We start from the raw sequence: 21,070 nt of genomic DNA on the forward strand, positions 1-21,070 counted from the left end.
CTACTATTTATGAGGCACCTCATGAATATGTATACCAATAAACATAGTGTGCAACCAAAAGGCATTTTTGCAATTTCCTTATTTAATCTGCATTAGACTTACTAGGCACTTACGTCGCCTGTTTCTTTAGGAAAAAAAAAGAGAGATTAAATATGAGACAACATTTTAAAACTTTAAATCAAGGGGCGCCTGGGTGGCTAAGTTGGTTAAGCACTCTTGATTTTGACTCAGGTCATGATCTCGGGGTTGTGGGATCAAGCCTGGCATAGGGCTCCACACTGAGCATGGAGTAAGCTTGGGATTTGCTCCTGCCCACTCTCTTCCCACTCATTCTCTCTCTGTCTCTCTCAAATAAATAAATGAAAGATTTAAAAATAATTTAAAAAAAAATCTAAATCAAAAAGTATATCTATCTCTATAAACACTTACGCAATCCCGTGAAATCTCTTGACCTCCAAAAAAAGTATCCGAAAGATTCTAGAGTGAGTTCCTTAGATATGGAAAAGATATATCCTATGTGAACAAATGTCATTAACCTTAAATAAAAAAAAAAAAATGTTTACCTAGTTACCATCAATTTCCATATTGTAATAATGCCATTTCCATAATCTCAAGAGACTTAATTTGATATATTCCTTTTCTCTTTCCTCCTCTCTCTCCTGACCTTGTTCCACGACATCATTTTTCGTAAATTTGATGAAGGACCACGTACTGTCCCAGAAACGCCGATCTCTGCTTCTCCAGTCAAGAAGCAAGCATCATTCACATCTCAAGAGCCAGAAAGCTCTGGTGTCTTACTGACCATGAAAAGGGAAACGAGACACACATTCCAGGGCATTTCAGATTTCAAATGCTTCCTATTCCAAAACCGGTCACATGTTATTGCAGGACATGATGGAGACCAAATGTCAGGTCGGAGTGCTGTGTCAGATCAGTGCGGGGAAGTTTAGCTAAGTGGCTAATGGAAAGCTTCGTACCAATGGTGACTTCTAAGCAGAGGGTTCTCGGGGAGGGGAGAGGGTGCCATGGTAGGGTGCTTCCTTAGAGACAGAGCGAAGAAGGATGCTTTACTCAGCACACTTGGATTTTCAGCTGCAAAACAACAGGATCTGTAGCTGCTTCTGTTGTGAACCCCTTCCATGCCATTCCAAAAATTCCTCTCTGAACCTTACAAATATGGTTAGCAAAGTACCTCTTTTTTACAGGTACAACTTCAGGTATTAGTTTGGCATGGACTGCAGAAAACTTTTTACCTTTTCTACTCTAAAACACGTAATAATAGTAATAATGATACAGCTACAAAACCATTCAACCATATTTGTGCTTCCAGCCTTAAAATCTCATTTTTAGATTCTCATTTTAACATTGCCTGCAGACGTTATTCCTATATATTACTTTAAACATTCAGAATTAGTATTATTCATGATTCCTCTGAACGAGGAAGATAACAGTATCCCTCTGGTAGCCAAAGAAACTCTGGTGAGTGCCCATCTCCATGCCCACTATCTCAGGATGGCTGAACTGAAATTCAGGATGGAACAAGTAAAAATCAGGTAGCATCTCTGAAGAAAGTTTGTATGCGTGCTCTCTTTTGTCTTCGTTTTCTCTTCATCTGGGTTGGGGAAATGGTGGTTTTTAAATTTCTCTTTGGGATAGAAGATCTAATACTCCAAATAACCAGCTTCTCATTGGCAAGGTTTTGAGAAATATATATTTTGAGAAATACATATTTTACTTTTCTTGAGGGTCCTTGTAGTCTTTCTGCAGCAATCGCCCTAGCATGTATTCGACAACTCTGATGGTTTTAATTCCTCCCGCTGACCTGTTTTCTCAGACGTTCTCTTGACTGTACCTCTTCCCAGGCTGCCCCGTGCAAGGAGAGTGGCTGCTGGCTGGGACCAGTTTGCCCTTTGGTGCTCGCGGTGCCTGGCAGGGTTCTAAGTGCTTTGTACGTGTTATGCCCTTAACTGTGTCCATCTGGTAGGATAGGTGATATGTGTCATGCCTTTACTGTCAAGAAAGCCATAATCTGCATCAGGGACGTGCCTCCAGTAAGCAGGAGAGCCCAGAGTGAAGCCAGCTTCTGTCTGAAGTCCAAGTTCATACTTTCAGTCACTATTCCTACGGTCACTGAACAAGTGAGCAAAACATCCTATCTCCCGGCCTTGTGTCTGGGACTCAGTGACTCCAAGGGCACCTTCCGCAAGGGCATATGATTTCTGATTGAACGAGGGCCGAGGAAATGCACATGGCCTGAGCATATTTAAAGAAGATAGACAAAATGCATTTGCTCATAAATATTTATCATTCTGTACACCCTGTACATGCCACATTGCTTTCTTATTGAGATTGCTTTGGGAAATCACTTTTTCTGGGCGTTTCCCTTCTGGTCTTCCCAATCTAACTCTTCTTGTGTAGAATGCCCTAACAACTGCTTAATAGTGAAGAGTGATGGGGGATGTAGGAATGAGAAAACAACCCCACTGATAACTATTATCTAACCAGGAGACATTCCAGGAAGTGTACCTCAGGGAGTACCTCTTGTATTTCAACAGGTGAACTTCTTTTCTCTGCAGTTTATTTTTGTATTAGAATACTGGCTTATAGACTTCTGGATCTCCAGCACGGCGGCCCCATTGCTGTGGATAAAGATAATCCACAGGGAACGAGCTGCTCGGGAACTCAAGGGGAGGGAATACCTCGCCCAGACTGTTGGGGTTTGGATTTATCTGCCCCAAAGCCATGTTATAAACAATCTCGCGTTTTAAGAAGATGCCTCTGGGATCCATGAAGTTCCCACGGTGAGGAAACAAGAATGGATGTAACCGAGCCATGAGACTGGGGGACGAGGGGGCCGTGACTGAAAATCCTGGAGGGGTGTCTGGACTCAGAATCCGCTGCGAACTTTGTTCAACAGACACACCCCTCACCTGCCGGAACAGCATCCACGTGGAGATGGAGTTCAAGGGTTAGTGATTCAGAGTGTCCCTCCCTGAGAAGCACTAGGTTAGGGGATGCTCGGAGGGAAGCTGCTTTGGAGGCCTATGAGAAACACGCTTCTCTCCTCCCTTACCCTTCGCTCCTTCCCTCCCTCAAACCTTGGCTCCTGCAAACCAGAAGATCAGTGATGTCCTTTGACCATGTGCGTGCACGGCCACTTCAGTCATCTCACGGATGTTCTAACAGTGCAGCAAAACCTTCCGTGTGTTGTGATGTGGGTCTGAGAAGTCTGGTAGGGTTCTGCCAACTAAGGAAAGGTGGTTTGGACTTCAGTCAATATCAGGGTCCCAGACTTCACACATCCATGTGAGAATGCTCCATATTGAAAATCTTAAATGTAAAAAATTTAACCTGGGCTATATGCAGATGTGATGCAGTAATAATTTAAACTCACTTTTCATTGTTTCTTTTTTTCATGACTTGCCCTGGGAATATGCCAGACATCAGACAACTATATTAAGGTTGGAGTCCTCATAGTTTATTTGTAAGTTAATTTGATTTTAAACAGTATAGCTACCCATCCCACGTAGTACATGTACTAGAAGCCTACCTCCTTTCTTTTAGAAAACTGTCCTGTTCCGTAGAGTTACTTGTGGCCTCCTTTTGCCTTAATGCCTTCTTTCCTGATATACCTAGAGCCCATTTTTTCCCAAATGTTCCAACGTTTCTGCCATATGCCTTTGAATAATATTTCACAGAAACTCAAACACACCTCCTTCCTGAGGCTCTTTATCCCCCAGGGTCATTTCCAGGCCAGTTACTCTCTAAGCTACCCCACAGCTGCTGTGGCGGTGACTTCTCAACACAATGCTAGAGCCTCCCTTGGCCCTTGGCGGAGGGGGCCGGTGCGGGGAGAGGGTTCGGGGGAGTAAGGATTGGGAGATCTTTCCTTTTCTTGGATTCCTGTGTCTTTCCTTTCTAGGTTTATTCTCCCATCTGACAAAGCACATCCTCTATGAGTTCCGTAAATAAAGTTTGCCTGGGAGGTGTACTTTTGAATCCCTGCATGCCTAAAACATGTCTTTATTCTCTCTGTGCTTGAAGAAGGATGGCCTGGGCATATGACTGTAGGTTAAATGAGCATTTTCCCTCAATTTTGAAGACAAGGCACCACTGTTTACTGGAATGTTCTGAAGAAGTGCGGTGCCATTCTGGTTCCTGTATGTGTTCTGTTTTTCTCGTGAAGCTTTTTAAAAAAGATCTCCTATTTATCCTGAGTTCTGAGATTTCACAGTGATGTGACTTACTGTGGATTGTTTCTTTATTCTTTTCTTCATTCTTTGTTCTTTGAACTGCTCTTCCTGGCTTCAGATGCCTGTGTCCCTCCATGACTAATTTTTTTTTAATTTTTTTAAGAATTATTAAATTCTTAAATAGTTTCTCCCTGCCTTAACCTCTATTCTCTTTGCCTAAAATGTTTATTACTAGATTTAGTAATATTACTAGACCTGGATAGAGCATCTCATTTTTATCACTTTTTTCATAGCTATTTCCTAACTTCGTTGTTTGTTTGTTTGTTTGGTTTGGTTGGTTTTTGTTTTGCTCTACCTTCTGGGAGAGTTGCTTGATTTTCCTTCAAATCCTCCTATGGAATCTTTACTTCGGTTAAATATTTAATCTCCAACTCTTATTTATTTATTTATTTATTTATTTATTTTTTTAAGGAGCATTTGGTTTTTATATTAGGGCTGCGATAGCTTATTTCTCTAGACAATTTCCTAGGCCTTTTGAATTTTCTTCAGATGTCCTTTGAATACCTTGTTTTCCTCCAGGTTCCTTTTTTCTGTTCGATTATTCGGGTCTCTGGCTTTCATGTTGGAGGGTTGGCTGCCCATTACCACTTAAAAGGGAGTTACTGAGAACCTGATCAGGATCTCAGGGGAAGAAGGTAAGACCTGTCGATGGCAGAATGTACTGTATTGAATCCCGTCCTGATCCAGCTTTCTCCAGATTGGAACCCCTAAACTTCCCGAGGTGTGCCTTTCCCTCTGCCCAGTGCGCGCGTGTGTGCACACACGTGCGCGCACACACACACACACACACCTGGGCTGATGAGTTTCTTCCAAGGGAAAAAACAGTCCTTCCCAGAAAGCATCCTGTATCTGGCTGCTGGCATGGACAGCTTGGCAGAAGAAGTGAGACAAACGCCCCACCACTTGTCACCTTCGCTGTCACTCAGTCCTGTGGGGGCTCACCGAGGTGCAGTGGGGTCTTGCCTCTCTTCCCCATCATGGGGGGGCTCAAGGACCCCCCAGTATTGTGTTTGGAGTTTCACAGGATCCGTATTTTTAGCCTGCTTACTAGCCACACACACCACCCCCCCGATGGGCCTGTCGTGCGCCAGGGTCTTGCCTCTTTGGGGATGTTGCCAAGAAAATTCGCTTGTCACTGGGATCTTCCAGCACACTTAGAAGCCATTTCCACTGTCCTGTTGGGTTAGCTTCTACTCATCCCTCTGCTTTGGGTCTCTTGCTCTTTTTGCCATTTTTATTAGTTTATACTCATTTTATTTATTTATTTATTTTAAAAATTTTATTTATTTATTTGACAGACAGAGATCACAAGTAGGCAGAGAGGCAGGCAGAGAGAGAGGGGCAAGCAGGCTCGTGGCTGAGCAGAGAGCTCGATGCAGGCCTCGATCCCAGGACCCTGAGATCATGACCTGAGCCGAAGGCAGAGGCTTTAACCCACTGAGCCACCCGGGCGCCCCTTTATACTCATTTTAACAAGATGTGGGGAGTGAAAGGAGGTAAAAGAAGTCAGGCTGCCATCTTGAACCAAAAGTAACATTTGGGATTTCTTCTCCACTTTCTTTATATATATATTTCACATTATTCAAATTATAGCAGTTGCTAGCTATATTCTCCATATGATGCTTCCATCTTTAGAAACCATTGTGCAGAAAATGCTAAATCCTGTAACATATCAACATGACAGGGTAAAGATTTTATACACTGATACTAATTATAAATTATTTAATTAACATGACTTGTGCTTTTTAAAGATCAGTTGAGAGAGAACTTGTCAGCTGCGCCAGACTTGTTTCCATAGCTGTCCTGATTGTAGGCTCCGCCACACCATTTCTTGCTATACAGACTTGCTTTGGAAGACAGAATAAAAGCAGATTTCTAAGTTAATTAATAGTGTTTGTGACAGAGATTCAGTTTTGTTCTATTTTTATAGAAAATGTGTTCTTCTGATTCTTGAGGAGGTTATGATATCCATGTAGGAAAAAGGTCTCTTTAATTTTATATGCTCTGCTAATCTGCCTTGCTTTATCTCTCTTTTATCTTTTTTCACATCTTATTCTGGAGAGAGGATCCCTGTAATTTAAGAAGAGTGTCGATATACAGAAGATAATAATGGAAATATTCAGCTCTTAAAGGGAAGACAGGGTTCCCAAGGAACATCTTCTTGGCCACTAGGTCTAAATAAATAGGCTTGATTAGAGCCTAACCTGCAGATTAGAGGCTATCCATATACTGTCAGAACCTTTAGTACTAGATGAATTAGGATACTCAGTCATCCTGAAATAAAGTGAATTGGACCAGATGGGTCTCTTAAGTCCCTTCCGATAATAAAATCTACTGTGAAATCCTCAGTTTTCTTGATAGCAAAGCATAATGGACCATTGCTCAGAAAAGTTCTAATGGATTCCTTCTTGGGTTGCACTATCTACCAAAAAAAGTTGCATTCCCAAAGCCAAACAGAGCTCATAGACAAGCTAGATGTAGAAATTGGAATTCCATATTATGCTACACACCTAACTTTGTTCATGATCTTTGCTTGCGCTCTTTCAGTCCCAGAAATAATAGCGTGCACCCCGGTGACGCATGTAAAGGTAGGCGAAGGCAAGAAAGGGAAGACACCCTCAACTGGCCTGGTACGTTTTGAGATATGCCAGAGGGTAGGAAAATTGTTGGTTTGGTTTTTTTTTTTTTTTTTTTTTGCGTCACCAATTCTAGAGCAGCTTTCCATTCTTAACAGAACTTAAATTTGAAAAGCACGTGTTTTTAAAGCTTTGCCTCTGACTTTAACACACATCTCTGTTAGAATGGTCATTTAAAATAGAGAATGAATGAGGAACACTTAGGAAATGTCATATATGAGATGACCGAATCCTGTTCTTCTACAGTTATAGGAACTGGGGAATTTAAAAAGAAAAATGATTCATTCCTTTTAAGTTTTGTAGACCAAGAAGTCAGTTCTGCCCCAAATCCTTTTTCTTTGATGCTAATTTTTTTTCTTTTTAATTTGTTGTTAAAATAAGTTTAAAGCACTTCAGTCAGGAGTAGGAAATCATTGAAAATCTAGAATTGTTCCATATGAATTAGATGTAATTTTTCCTTGAAAATAGTTTTGAGAAACAATTTCAAAGAATACTATGAATGTATTGTTTTATTTTATTTTACTTCTAAACTCATATACTTCCAACTTGGTATCTTCCCAAGCATGAGTAAGTTCATATGTTAATGCCTTATTGTTTTCAGTACTATTTTAATAACATATTTCAATGCCAGAATCTGAACTGTAAAAAGGAAGAGGTACTTTTTTTTTCCAAAACAAGGTTTCATTTTAGAATCTCATAACAGTTTAGAAAACACAGTCCCATCTTTATGTTTTTGAGGCCAAAATTTGAGTCTTGGGTTGTTTTTTCAGTATTTAAAATATGGAAAATGTTAAAGCTTATTTCTTCATAGAAAATGTCTCCTAATCTGATAAACATGTTCATTTCTGTTATAGTTTAACCTGTTATTTTTTTAATCTGTGTTCTTTTTAAAATAGTAATTGTTCATTTATTTGGGGAACAGAGTGGGTATTCCCCCCACATCCTGAGCAGGCTTTTTTTTCCCCACTTTCTATTCTGAAATTATAGATTAAAAGAAATTTACAAAGATAACAGAAATGCCCTCCCAGCACGCTCCCTCCCCTCATATAATTGTGTCATATAATTATAGTGCAGTATCAAAGCCAGGAAATGGACATCATGACAGTATGTATGTGTAATGACATACATACTTCACTTTATCACGTGTGTAATTGCACATAACCACCACAATCAAGATACTGTTCTATTTCACAAAGGTCTCCCTTTCCATACTCCCTTAAATACACACACACACACACACACACACACACACGCACACCGCCTAACCCCTGACGACCATATATGTGTTCTCCATCTCTGCAGTTACGTAACTGACAATGTCATATAAATGGAATCATTTAGTATATGACTTTTGGATATTGGCTTTTTTCGCTCAATGTAAATACCTTTGAGATCCATCCAACTTGTTGCATGAATCAGTAGTTCTTTGTGATTTCTGACTAGCATTCCACGTTCTGGATATGCTGAAGTTTAATTAACCATTCACCCACTAAGGGGCATTTTTTAAGTTTTTGACTATTCAAATTAAGCTACTGTGAACAAGTGTGGATAAGTCTTATATGGATTTGGTTTGCATTTCCCTGGAATAAATGCCCAGGAGTACAATTCCTGGGTTCTATGTAAGTTTACACCTGGCTAAAAAAAAAAAAAAAAAAAAAAAAAAAAAAAAAACCTGTCAGCTGTTCTCCAGAGCGTCTCTACCACGTAATATTCCCACTCGTTGCATACTGTGATCCAGTTTCTCTGCAGACTTACCAGCATGATCTTGGTGATAGCACGTTTTTATATTAGTGGCCGTTAACAAGTGTGTAGAGAGAACTCTGTCCTCTTAGTGGTCAAGGATGTGGAACATCTTTTTCATGTGTTTGTCTGCCCTTCATATGCCCTCTTTGTTGAACTGCTTCTTTGTATCTTTTGCACATTTTCCAATTGAACTGTCTGGGTTTTTTTAAAGTTGAGTTTCGAGTTATTTGTATGTTCTAGATAGGAGTCCTTTGTCAGATACATATTTTGCAAGTATTTTGAGTCTGTAGCTTATCTTTTAATCCTTGTAACCGGGTCTTTCACAGAGCAGAAATTTTTTAATTTTGGTAAGTCCAGTTTATCCATTTTTTTCTTTTTTGGATCATACTTTTGTTGTTCTATCTAAGAACCTTTCACCAAACCCCAGAATCCCAAAGATTCTCTATTCTCATAATAGAACCTCTATTATGTCCTTAAAATTCTCTAGCTTTATGTCTTCCAAGTAAATCTATGATCCTTTCTGAATTTCTGCATAAGATAGGAAGTTTGGGTCCAGATTCATATTTTGGCCTATAGATGTCCAGTTTCTTCAGCACCATTTGTTGAAAAGACCGTCCTTCCTTCATTGAGTCACTGTGGAATCTTTGTCAAAATCAGCTGACCGGGGGCACCTGGGTGGCTCAGTGGGTTAAAGTCTCTGCCTTCGGCTCAGGTCATGATCCCACGGTCCTGGGATCGAGCCCCACATCAGGCTTTCTGCTAAGCAGGGGGCCTGCTTCCCCCTCTCTCTGCCTGCCTCTCTGCCTACTTGTGATCTCTGTTTGTCAAATAAATTAAAAAATCTTAAAAAAAAAAAAATCAGCTGACCATACTTGTGTGTGAGGGATACTTGCACTATCTTTGGGTTCTCGTTCCGTTCCATTGATCTGTATGTCTGTCCCTCTGCAGTATCACACAGTCTTTATTACTGTTGTTATTTGATAAATCCTAAAAATAAGAAGAGTGATTCCTCTCACTACATTCTTTTTCAATATTGTTTTACCTCCTATACTTCCTTTGTCTTTCCATGTAAGTTTTAAAAGAACCTTATGTGTGTTTGCATGTAACTGATACAAGGTTTTGCTTGGTACTCTTCCCATCTTGCACAAAGTTGCATTTAAACTACTTTGCTTCTATCTGCTTCTTCTTTGTCGTCTATATTGTCTGACATGATTGTCTACTCTGAAAATAACAAAAATTAAAATTTAAAAATCTAAAAAACAGATTCAGCAAGGTTGCAGGGTATAAGATCAACATACAGAAGTTAATTACATTTCTGTATACTAAAAATGAATGCAATAACGAGTGCATAGAAAATTAAAAATCCACTATTATCTAAAATGGCTAAAAAAACAAAATACTTAAGGGTAAAGCTAACAAAGTACATATAGGCCTTATATTCTGAGAACTGTAAAACTCTGACAAAGAAATCTGGGATGATATAAATAAAAGGAAAATTTAGGAAAATTCAGTTTAGTAAAGATGTCAATTATCCCCAAATTTCTAAGCAGATTTAATGCCCCTCAAAATCCCAGAAAGATTTTTTTATAAATACAGTTTCCATTTTCCTGCATTTTTTTTAACAAGGACATCTAGAATTTCCACATTTTAAAAATGATGGCTTGACCAGGGAAATGATTTTCCAACACTACCAAGTACTTTTTTTAATACTTCAAATTAAATGGACGCCTGGGTGGCTCAGTCGGCTATCCATCCGGCTCTTAGTTTGGCCCAGGTCATGATCTCAGGGTGATGGGATTGTTGCGCTCAGCAGGGAGTCTACTCGAGATTTTCTCTCCCTCTTCCCTCACTCACATGCCTGCATGCACCCTTTCTCTCTCTCTCAAATAAATAAATCTTAAAAAAAAAAAAAATACTTTCAGTCAGTAATAACACTTTTCCTGTAAAACTTGAAGGCAGTAGCTTCTGTGTGCCATGCCTCGTGCTGCCATCCTGAGTGCCCACCGTAACCTTCATGTCCACACTGGGAAGAAGGTGCTCTTGTCATCTCTGTGACAGAAAAGCAGAAGTGCATGGAGGGAATTTACTCAGCCAAAGTCACAGGACCAGATCATACAGAAGCAGGATTGAAACATACACCAACTTGAGTCCAGAGTCTGCCCTGCAGTCAGAGGTCTTGCTGCCTTCGTCAGTATTCTAAGGGACTCAGACCAACATCTTTCTCAGATAACCCTACTTCTTAAAAATCACCATAATCCTTTTTGCTACCTGCTTTCCTACGAGGCTGTTTTGTTTGTTTGTTTGTTTGTTTGTTTTGAGAGAGAGAGAGAGAGGACGGAGGTGAGGCAGGAGAGTGGGGCAGAGGAAGAGAGAGAATCTGAAGCAGGCTCCATGCTCAGCACAGAGCCCAACTCTGGGCTCCATCTCCCAACCCTGAGATCATGACCTGAGCTCAAATCAAGAGTCAGATGTTTAACTGACTGAGCCACCCAGGAGGCATTACCCCCATGCAAGGCTATATTTTCTAATATTCCAGTTCTAGCTAGAGAGTATACTGTAACATTCCAGTTCTAGCTAGAGAGTTGGACCCAAGGATTATATTAAATTTTCCAGCTGCAAGGCAACATTTAATAGATGCTTTCTAGAATCATTTTTTGGGGGGGGGGGGGAGAAAAGAGGTTTAGCTAAAGAGCTTTCCCATCTGTCAGAGAAGGGTGACTATGGAAGTGTTGTCTTTTGTCCTGCAAGTGGAAATGGATTTTGGAATGACACATTACTTTTCATAGGTATCAGGGGAAGTAGGTCACTTTATAGTATTTATCAGAATATTTGAAAAAGCTGACATTGAAAAATGAGAAGTTGAATATTGAGTAGTTCTTTGTCCAAAAACTGGAAATGGATTACTAAGATATTTTCTTCTGAGACAGACAATAGCTTTTTGTATATACTTTCTTTTCTCCTCTTTCTCCCTAAGATAAATTTGAATTTAATGGTCAGTTGTAGCTTCACAAAAGGAGTCGTTTTGCCTTTACATATATATATTTTGGCTTCATTTATTGAAATATTTTTCCAGGCATACTTGTATCCACAAGAAAGCTCTAACCTCCTTTTGCTCCAGAAACAACAATTGGAGAAATCGAGAGAGCCTCAGTAATAAAACAGGTGAGCATTTAAAAGCCTCTGTCTGTCTTTAAAGCTATTAAACAGAAGAGAAAAATCCAGTGCTCTCTCTCTAGAAATCAGTAAAGAAAAAAGAATATCACAGAAGAGTTAGATTCCCTCCGCGCTAATGGAGGGGGAAGTTACATGAATCAAAATGTTCATTTTGGAGAGGTAGGCATCGCATCCCGTGGTTCCTGGTGATATCGTTCAGTTCAGAGCCAGCGGCCTCCCATCGCAGGCACGCAAAGTCCTGACTGCAGGATTTAACGACTCCCATTTCTAAATCGCAGTTGTGGGTAAACATTTTCTAAAGAATCTGGAATGACATGATCTCAAAAATGATCTGATACTCTGCAAGCAAAGGTAACACCGTTAGCCTATGCACCAAGGTCAACCTCCCAGCTCTTGAGCACATCGGAGGCTACCTCTGACCTCCTGGTGTCATCAGCGCCTGTCTTGCCCTGTAATCATTCCTTAACCCAAGACGTGGCTCCTAGGTGTGATGTCCATGGTCAGCCCATAAACGCACAAGGCATCTTCAGAGCCTGTACACTGCTTGAAGGATTCTGCACAGTCCGTATATGGAAACACGCTGTGTAAAAGGTACTAGAATTTCTGGGTCAGAAAGCATGTGAGACACCAACTACGGTACAGATCCAGAACCACTGGAGCGGGTGGGAAGAAAGGTGGTCCACTGACAAGGCCCTGCTGGGTCTCCGTGGCCATGGTCGACAAGATGTCCATCTCCCTCTTCCTTCCTCTCTTTCATCCAGGCCTCTTCATCCATACCTTCTTCTTCTTCTTCACTGTTTCTTGGAAGACTTAAACTGAGTATCAGAAATATTCTTGCCACTTTCTTGGGGCACCTGGGTGGCTCCTTCGGTTAACATCTGACCTTTGATTTTAGCTGAGGTCATGATCCCGGTTGTGAGGTCCAGCCTCCAGTCAGGCTGTGCAGTCAGTGGGGAGTCTGCTTGAGAGAGTTCTCTCTCTCCCTCTCAAAGAGGGGGGGGGGGATAAATAAATAAATAAATATATATATATATATATGGTTTTTAAAAAATATATATTTTTTAATATAGTCTATTCGATTATTCTTTCAGTTTGTCTTCAGATGTTTCTGCTGACTTTGTCTTCTCTCTTTGTGTTTTCTCTGCCCACCTGTTCCTGTCTTCTTGCTCTGAACATAGATTAAATCTACACAATGGGAAATGTTTCAGAGAAACAGACTCGTTGAAAAAGCACTTGCCATTCACCCGCCACACCCTCCTTCCCACTGCACGGATCCCCTCTAAAATTTCTTGAACAGATGGTCAGCCTGTGTCTTGCACAAATCCTTCCTGGGAAGAAAAGCTCATTCTTTACAGAGGACTTAGTTCCAGTGCAGGATACTCTTAACTGTTCGAAAATTCTTCCTTCAGTCAGTCTGCAGATCGCCTCTGCAGTCTCTGTTCTTCCTCAGATAGTAGTGTTTCTCCAGGTCCTTAAAAAGAACAGTGGCTAAGGCGGATTGCCCCCGGTGCTAACGTAGATCCTACTGCCATCTGCATGGCACAGGTCAGGAACAAGGAGGCCAGGGAGATGCTGCGGTAAAGGGTGGAGCCAGGGTAGGAACCCCAGAACCTGAAGGATGCAGCCCCATGAGCCCCTCTTTCCTCCTTGTTTACTTAGCGCATCTGGTCCTCTGTCATCGGTGTCTCTCAGACGACTTTCCTCCACTCACCACTGGAACGGTTACGGGTTAGACTCTGACTTTTCCGTCTTTAGCTCTACCCCGCTGCTGTTCTTCCTTAGAACCCAGCCATCATATCTCACTGCCTTTTCTCTGAGTTGTGCAGTCTGCGCCCTGGAATGTTATGAATGCCACACTCGCCTCAGTATGTCCAGCACCTACATAGGTGGCTGGTGCTGGGTTGGCTTTAGTCGGTATTTGTCTAGTGATTGACTTCCTGCCATTGATATTATATATGCGGTGAATTCTGAGCTGTTTCTCCCTGGGGTCTCTGATTTCCCATTGGTAACCTTCAAATTCAGGGAAGCGATATGTTCTTCCTCTGTCTTGTAGGAGATAAAATTGTAATTGGTCAGAGGATCTGCTTTTGGCAGAAGAAGCAGCAAAGGGAGAGTCGTTGCTTCTTGTCACTTGTAGGTTTTGCCTCTGTGGCAGTCTGTTATCTGTGCCAGAAGGTAGCTGCTGACTCACTGGAGTCAAGGAACGTTCCCGCAGCAACAGCACTGGTGTTCCATCTTGCAGCATCTGCCCCATGCCCACCCATGGTCTCTGAGGGGGGGTCCATAACCTCCACCTGGACCCACAGCGTCTCTCCCCCCTGCCATTCCTTTAGAGCCATCATCATTCAGAAAGGTCTCCTCCGGGGTCACAGGCCAGTTACAAGATGTCCAGACAACCTCTGACTCCTCTAAGCCATTACTCAGCGCCTGTGTTAATGTTTGTAGTTCTGGGTTTTGTGTCCCTGTTCTCAGCACGTTTGTGTGAAGCCTCTCTCCTACCTCATGCTCATGTTTCTCTTTCTGCTGTATCATTTCTGTCAGCATACTCGTGTGCTGTTATTTCTACCATCTTAAAGAGGTAAAAAAAAAAAACCTCTCTTGATCCTACTTCCCCTCTAGCCATCACCTCTTCTCAAAGCTCCTGGAATAAGCCGCCAACACTCAGTCTCATCTCTCTTCCCTTCTCTCCCTAGCACTTTCCCGAGCTCTTTCTACTGAAGTCGGCAGCTGGTTTCCACCTTGCTACTTCCTTGTTCTCTTTTTCTTGTTAGCAGCTGTACTCATCAGACTCTGTATTTTCTTTATTCCTCTTACTTATCAGCAGGTATACGAGCACCATAAATGTGGTTCATTTTCTTCATTGCCTGATCTACAGTAGATGCTCAGTAAACATTTTCTGAATGAACCATGAGGCTGCTGGTGCTTCCTACCTTCTAGACCTTCTGTGTACATGAACTTGCTTAAACATGCCCCTTTAGGGGGCTGCTCCCTTGAGGGCAGGGAGGTTGTAGGACGTTGTCATTGTCATAGCAAGTGGGTCTCCATGGTCAGGGGGACTCATGCCTTCTACAGGCAAGCCCAGAGGTGGGCTTAAGCTTCGTCAAGACAGAGTCTGGTTGTTACCTCATCACCTGATGACTAGCTTGTTATTTTTCCTGCGTTAAGAAGACATTCTGTAAATGAAACAAGATGGGATTGGGTGGGAGACAAACCATAAGAGACTCTTAATCTCACAAAACAAACTGAGGGTTGCTGGGGGGAGGGGTTGGGAGAGGGGGGTGGGATTATGGACATTGGGGAGGGTATATGTTATGGTGAGTGCTGTGAAGTGTGTAAACCTGGCGATTCACAGACCTGTACCCCTGGGGATAAAAATACATTATATGTTCATAAAAAATAGAAAATTAAAAAATAAATAAATAAATAAAAAGAAGACATTCTGATTTCCTTAGGAAAATATTGGCATAATTATTTTCCACCAAGGAGGGTGAAGTGAAATTTTGAGATCCCCTCAGAGAACCTTCCCAGACCGAGTTTTTATTGTCACAGCCACAGACTGGATGTATTGGGCCTATTTTTCATATTTTATGAAGGCCATCTTGCCGAGTTTTCAGAACATCCTTCCTCCTCTCATTCCCCCTCACTGTTTCATCCCTCTGGCACAACCTAGCGTGGCTCTCTGCAGTTTCTCCCGACAGCGGGGGACACAGTTTCTGCCACCGCAGCAGGAAGGAGGTTTTGTTATGAAAGCAGCCTGAGGCCTGGCATCGGATGGGTTGGAGGTGGTGAGGAGGGCACCTGCTGTGTTCTTTCCTCCCTGCCTTTCTGGCTCACATCCAGACCAGCCCCTCGTCCCTCCTTCCAGGGATGGGTGTTTCCATGACTGTTAGAGCAGTGCAAGGGCACAGGGTGAGAATATAGCCAGACCTGAGGTTGACAACAAGCTGGCCAGCTTCAGGCAAGTCCTTTACACGTTCTGAGCCTCAGTTTCCCCATCTGCTAAGTGGAACAAATGATACCTGTTAGGCAAGGCTGATAAATATAAGGTATCCATCCCACCTAGCCTGAGGTCTGACAGAGGAAAGGTAGCGCCCCACCTCAAAAAATGGTTACTGCTCTATTTCTCTTCTTAGACTTAGTGATTGTGCCTACAATCAAAAGCTTGAGAGATCATGAAACACTAAACCTCAGCAACCACATTTTGGCACAAGCAAGATAATTCTTGTTAAAAAATAATGGAAAACTCCATTTCTCGCCAAACAAAAAATGATAGAGACTGAGGGGGGGAAGAAAACGATTTCGAAAAGTCTACTCCCTTTTATCACTTTGAATGAGTCATTTTTCTTTAGTAAACAGGAGTGAGAAGCTTAAATTAATCAAGATAGAGGCAGATAGCATCATTCTAAAGCGAAAGCATGAAGGGAAGTAGTAAAAAAAAAAAAAAAGGTGTCTTGTATGTGAGTGGATCATGAAGGCGGAGCGTTCAGAGCTTATGAAAGACACATTTTGTCCATCCTGCAGTGTCTGTAGTTTTTACAAGTTTTTATCAGATTACTTTTACTATGGACTTGCGATTACCGTAATCCTTAGAGAGCCTCTTAAGTGCACAGCTGTGTGTTTGTTTTCTTTGCGTAGCAGGAGCGTGGAGATGGGGAAGGAAGCAAAGCCTTCGGGATAGTTTTAGCTTTTTGTTGTTTATACTGAGGCGGAGACCCATCCTGAATTGAACACATGTCAGACAGGGTCCCTGCAAGAGATACCATCAGGGAGTGTGGCCTGGGAAAAGGGGTCCTGGTGGCAGTTGAGAATGGACAGGCGGGAGAGGGTTGTGCCCCCCCTCACCCCCGAGATGTATCTTTGTCCCCAGGATCTCCCCCTCCCTCCTAATGGCAGCTTGCTTCCAGACACCTCCAAACTGCCTAGCAGAGCCAGCACTTTGGCCTCCTGCCGGCTGTTCCAGTTCCAGCGAGCTCAGATGCAGAGCTGGAACAGGCCTGGGCAAGTTGAATGAACTTCTTAGTCATTCCTGAGCTCCTTGTCACCTGGACCCAAAAATAGTACTTCAAGTGCAAATTGCGGTGAAACCTTACCTTGTGCCATTCTCAGTTGGAAAATGATTGGTCTGAGATGGGTAAGTGCTAGAGATTAAACTGTGTGCCGCGAAACTAGACGTCGATCTACTGAGGTGTCGTACTTTGAAAATGATTATTTGTCCCACAATTCCATCTAACCCTTAAAAATGAAAAAACTACAGTTATTGCTTCTGAGTACACTTGAGGCAGAGAACTAGTTGTTCTAACAACTGCTGCATACCAACTATTCAAGAAACAGTAATTCTAAGTGTTCCTTGGCAAATGAGATCCACAGTATTTGTTTGAAATGAACCTACTGGTTGTGCTTTAAAATTCTACCTTGTATTAATTTCCCTTTGTGCCACATTAGCGTTCTAAGCACAGTTCAGTGCTGGTGTGTTCGTTAAGTTGTGAATGAACAGTTTCTGTGCATTGGCAGGCTGTTGCCCCAGAGTCTCCAATCAGAAGGAGGCATTTTTTTTAATAATTTTTTTTCTTTTAAAGATTTTTATTTATTTATTTGACACAGAGAGATCACAAGTAGGTAGAGAGGCAGGCAGAGAGAGAGAGAGGAGGAAGCAGGCTCCCTGCTGAGCAGAAAGCCCGATGCGGGACTCAATCCCAGGACCCTGAGATCATGACCTGAGCTGAAGGCAGAGGCTTAACCCACTGAGCCACCCAGGCGCCCCCAGAAGGAGGCATTTTGAGTGTAGTTTCAAATGTGTAAAGTTTCTTCCCAGTTTCACTTTTGGAGCTTTTCATTTGACATATTCATTGAGTCTTTACAATATAAAATGATGTGCTAGATCTTCTGCTGGGTGCTTGGTATTTTATTTCAGCCTACTATGTGCATGGCTGGTGGCTTTTCTAGAAATAGCAATCAAAAGCACGTGATCCCTACTATCCGATGCTCTGGGTCGTAAGATAGTATGAAATCTCCGTCTTATGTTGCTCGTTGTTCTTTCTAATTTATTTCTCATTATTTCCATCCAAGTTCAGGTAACTTTGATAGCTCTGCAGTCAGCGGTATCCAGAAAGAAAATGAAATTAGTGGAACCCAATTTATAACCACTCCACCTTCTCTACTTCTGCATTTAAGCTGTTAGCAAATAGCATGGTTATTTGATTTCACAAAAAGTTAGGAAGGTAAACTCTAAGTAGTAAATAGCCATTTGCTAAACAGTAAATAACCAAGGTTAGAGTTTAGAACTAAAATATAATTAGCGTGGGTCCTTAGCCATATTACTCAAATAAAAAACACGTAAAATGCATCACCCATATCTTTTTTTTTTTTTAAAGATTTTATTTATTTGACAGAGATCACAAGTAGGCAGAGAGGCAGGCAGAGAGAGAGAGAGGAGGAAGCAGGCTCCCTGCTGAGCAGAGAGCCCGATGTGGGACTGGATTCCAGGACCTTGAGATCATGACCTGAGCCGAAGGCAGTGGCTTAACCCACTGAGCCACCCGGGCGCCCCCACCCATATCTTTTTAAAAGCACTGGAGTGACGGTGTGACTCAGTGAGGTGGGCCTCCTCCTTTAGGGACATTGGCAAGATTGAATTTTAAAACCTCGGGCACCTGGGTGGCTCAGTGTGTTGAGTGTCTGCCTTTGACTCAGGTCATGATCTCGGGGTCCTGGGGTCAAGCCCTCCACTGGGCTTCCTGCTCAGTGAGGGGCCTGCTTCTCCCTCTCCCTCTGTGCCTCCTTTCTGCTCGAGCTCATTCATGCTCTCCTTCAAATAAATAATTTTTAAAAAATAAAAACCTATAAGATGCATTAATGCAGTCCTGAGGACATCATATGTGCTTACCAAGAAATGGTCGTGATTAACACGTTAATTATTAAACATAATACCTAGGAATTTACCTAATACATTTAGAGTGATCTTGATCTACTGTCAAAAAAAAAAAAAAAAATGCTGCTTTGCTTTTTCTCCCTTCAGGTTGAAAAATGTTTCACAAATTTATTTTAACACGTTGTGAAGTGTATTTCAGAGTAAATATCCTTTTACCCCAAGGCTGATGCCTAGAAATTAAAAATATTTTCAGAAATGAAGGATCGCTCTGTATTGTCACCCTTAATCTTTGTTGTTGCATGTATGTGCTGTGGTTGCCGTAGAGTACAAGTTTACACAGCTAAAGGGAAAAGTAGTATGCAAAATGCATTTACTGAGAATGAATGTCGGTGGAGAATGGGGCACAGGGTACCCAGATCCACACAGCCCCAGATTCTGGTCAGTTCTCTCAGAGGCGAGGCACAAGTACTTACCCTCTCCTCCTATACAGGGGCTCAGATAGCATCTCGGGGGTAATCATGGGGATGGATACGGTGGCACTCTTAGCAGTATCTCCGTGAACAACACACGTAGCTCACAGAGTTCATAATCCGCGACATCGTTAAGCCCCTGCAAGACCATTAGGTTCCTGGTCTCTACCTAGGGGACCAGCTAACACTGAGACCAACACGAACTAGCCAGGCTTCTAAGGCCTGCGATTTGAGTGCCCTAGTCTGTAAAAAAGGAACGTGGTCCCTTGAATTCAACATTCATTTAGAATTTGGCCTTGGCCTCCCACATTCTCGCAGCTGAACGTAAAGCCACATAAAATTCTCACTAGAGAGAATAAAAATGACAAAATAAAGAGAATAAAAGTGATCCGAAAGTGGTATCATTTTATGTTTGTTCGGAGAAGACAGGCAGGCCTATTGGATTTTCATTAGGAATTCTAGTAGCCCTGCTTTTTAATTACTTGTAGTTATTTTCATTAAGCAAGCACTTATATTGGCCAGTGATTTTTGGCACTGGCTACACACACAGCCTTGATTTCTGTAATCTCCGGTGAAATCAGGCAGAGCTTCCCCACATTGGAACAAGTTGGTGGCCCTCTTATAGCAACGTTTCCTTTACCTTTGGCCAAAAAAGAATGTTGAACGAGAAATGTGATTTTTTTTTTCCCCTCTGATGCCCTGTTTCCTTTAAATTGTCTTAAGTAGGAGAAAGACATTTTCAAAGAAACCCGTAATATTTTTAAATAATGGATTGACTTCAAACTGAAAATGAAGCATGTGAATATGTTTTCTAAATGACCTTGAGAATGACATTAAAGAATCCATCATAGATTGAGATTTGACCTACTATTTTTCTCCTACCAATTTTAGGTTTGATTTCGTTTTTAATAATGGCTTTATTATTTACTCTAGCCTGGTTCACTCACATAACTGTTTGCTTTGAAATTCGAAACCACATATTTTCTCTGTAACTCAAATAAAAATGGGGTCACGCAAATGACCTTTCAGACAGAAACTGCATGGTCCATCCACTTTGACAGAAATAGTACACACACACACACACACACTATCGCTGGAGAGTAATGGAATCATTTTAAGACAAAAGATCATTCAGTTACCATAAAGCTTGAAATCTAATGATGGTGATTATCAGTGCCAATTTGTGGACACTGGGGACGAAATTTAATAACCGCTCACATTTACTGAGCAAACTTGGTGCCGAGTTCCACGCTGAGCCCTTTTCAGTGTATTCCCTCACAGAATTCCCACATCAGCTCTAGGAAGCGTAGGAATCATTATCCATAGATGAGGAAATTGAGGTACACTGAGCTTGAGTAATTTCCTGGGGTCGCAGACCCCACTGTGGAGTAAGCGCAGTAGACCTTGACCTGGAACCTGGACTCTGAACTGAGGAGGGGCAGCGAGTCCAAGGGCAGAGGGAAAACCTGAAAGATATTATGTGGAGCCCTTTTGTCTTTTGCCCTGGATTCATGAGGGTTAAACTGGAAGTGTGTGTACTCTTTTTCCCAGTGCCCTGAGAACTCACCTAGCCAAGTTCTCCTTTCCATCCCCACGATGAAATCTCAGATGGGACCCATAGCTCTTCAGTTAGTCTTAAATAATTGAAAGTTCTCAGATCAGTTTCAGGATAAAAGAGCCCAGGCCAGCATTTGTCACAACCCAGACTCCAACCTCTCATCTGGTTTAAATGAGCTTCTGCCTCTTCCAACTTGGTGTTGGCTTGGAAGGGGAGGAGGAGGAATTACTGTGGAGGAGGAGACATTGTAATAAACATTGTGGGTTTTTCCTCTCTCCTTCCTTTCTCCAGTTCCTTTCCCACTCATGATTAGGTATCACCTCTGACCTCTCCCTGTAGGTCCTGTGAGGGTGTGCAAATGTGCAGGG

General features: G+C 42.0%; 1 protein-coding gene across 10 annotated transcripts in view; it reads left to right on the forward strand.

Annotated features, from left to right (window-relative positions):
- FAM110B (family with sequence similarity 110 member B) overlaps positions 1-21,070 on the forward strand; it is a 193,130-nt gene that overhangs the window by 126,231 nt on the left and 45,829 nt on the right. The window contains exon 4 of one of the 10 annotated variants that reach the window (XM_032316192.1): positions 3,441-3,484. The exons of the other annotated variants lie outside the window; for them this stretch is intronic. The gene's annotated coding sequence lies outside the window, so the exon portion shown is untranslated. The remainder of the gene's footprint in view (positions 1-3,440; positions 3,485-21,070) is intronic. 10 annotated transcript variants of the gene reach the window in all.

This window comes from Mustela erminea, chromosome 16 (assembly GCF_009829155.1).
Source record: "Mustela erminea isolate mMusErm1 chromosome 16, mMusErm1.Pri, whole genome shotgun sequence".
NCBI lineage: Eukaryota > Metazoa > Chordata > Mammalia > Carnivora > Mustelidae > Mustela > Mustela erminea.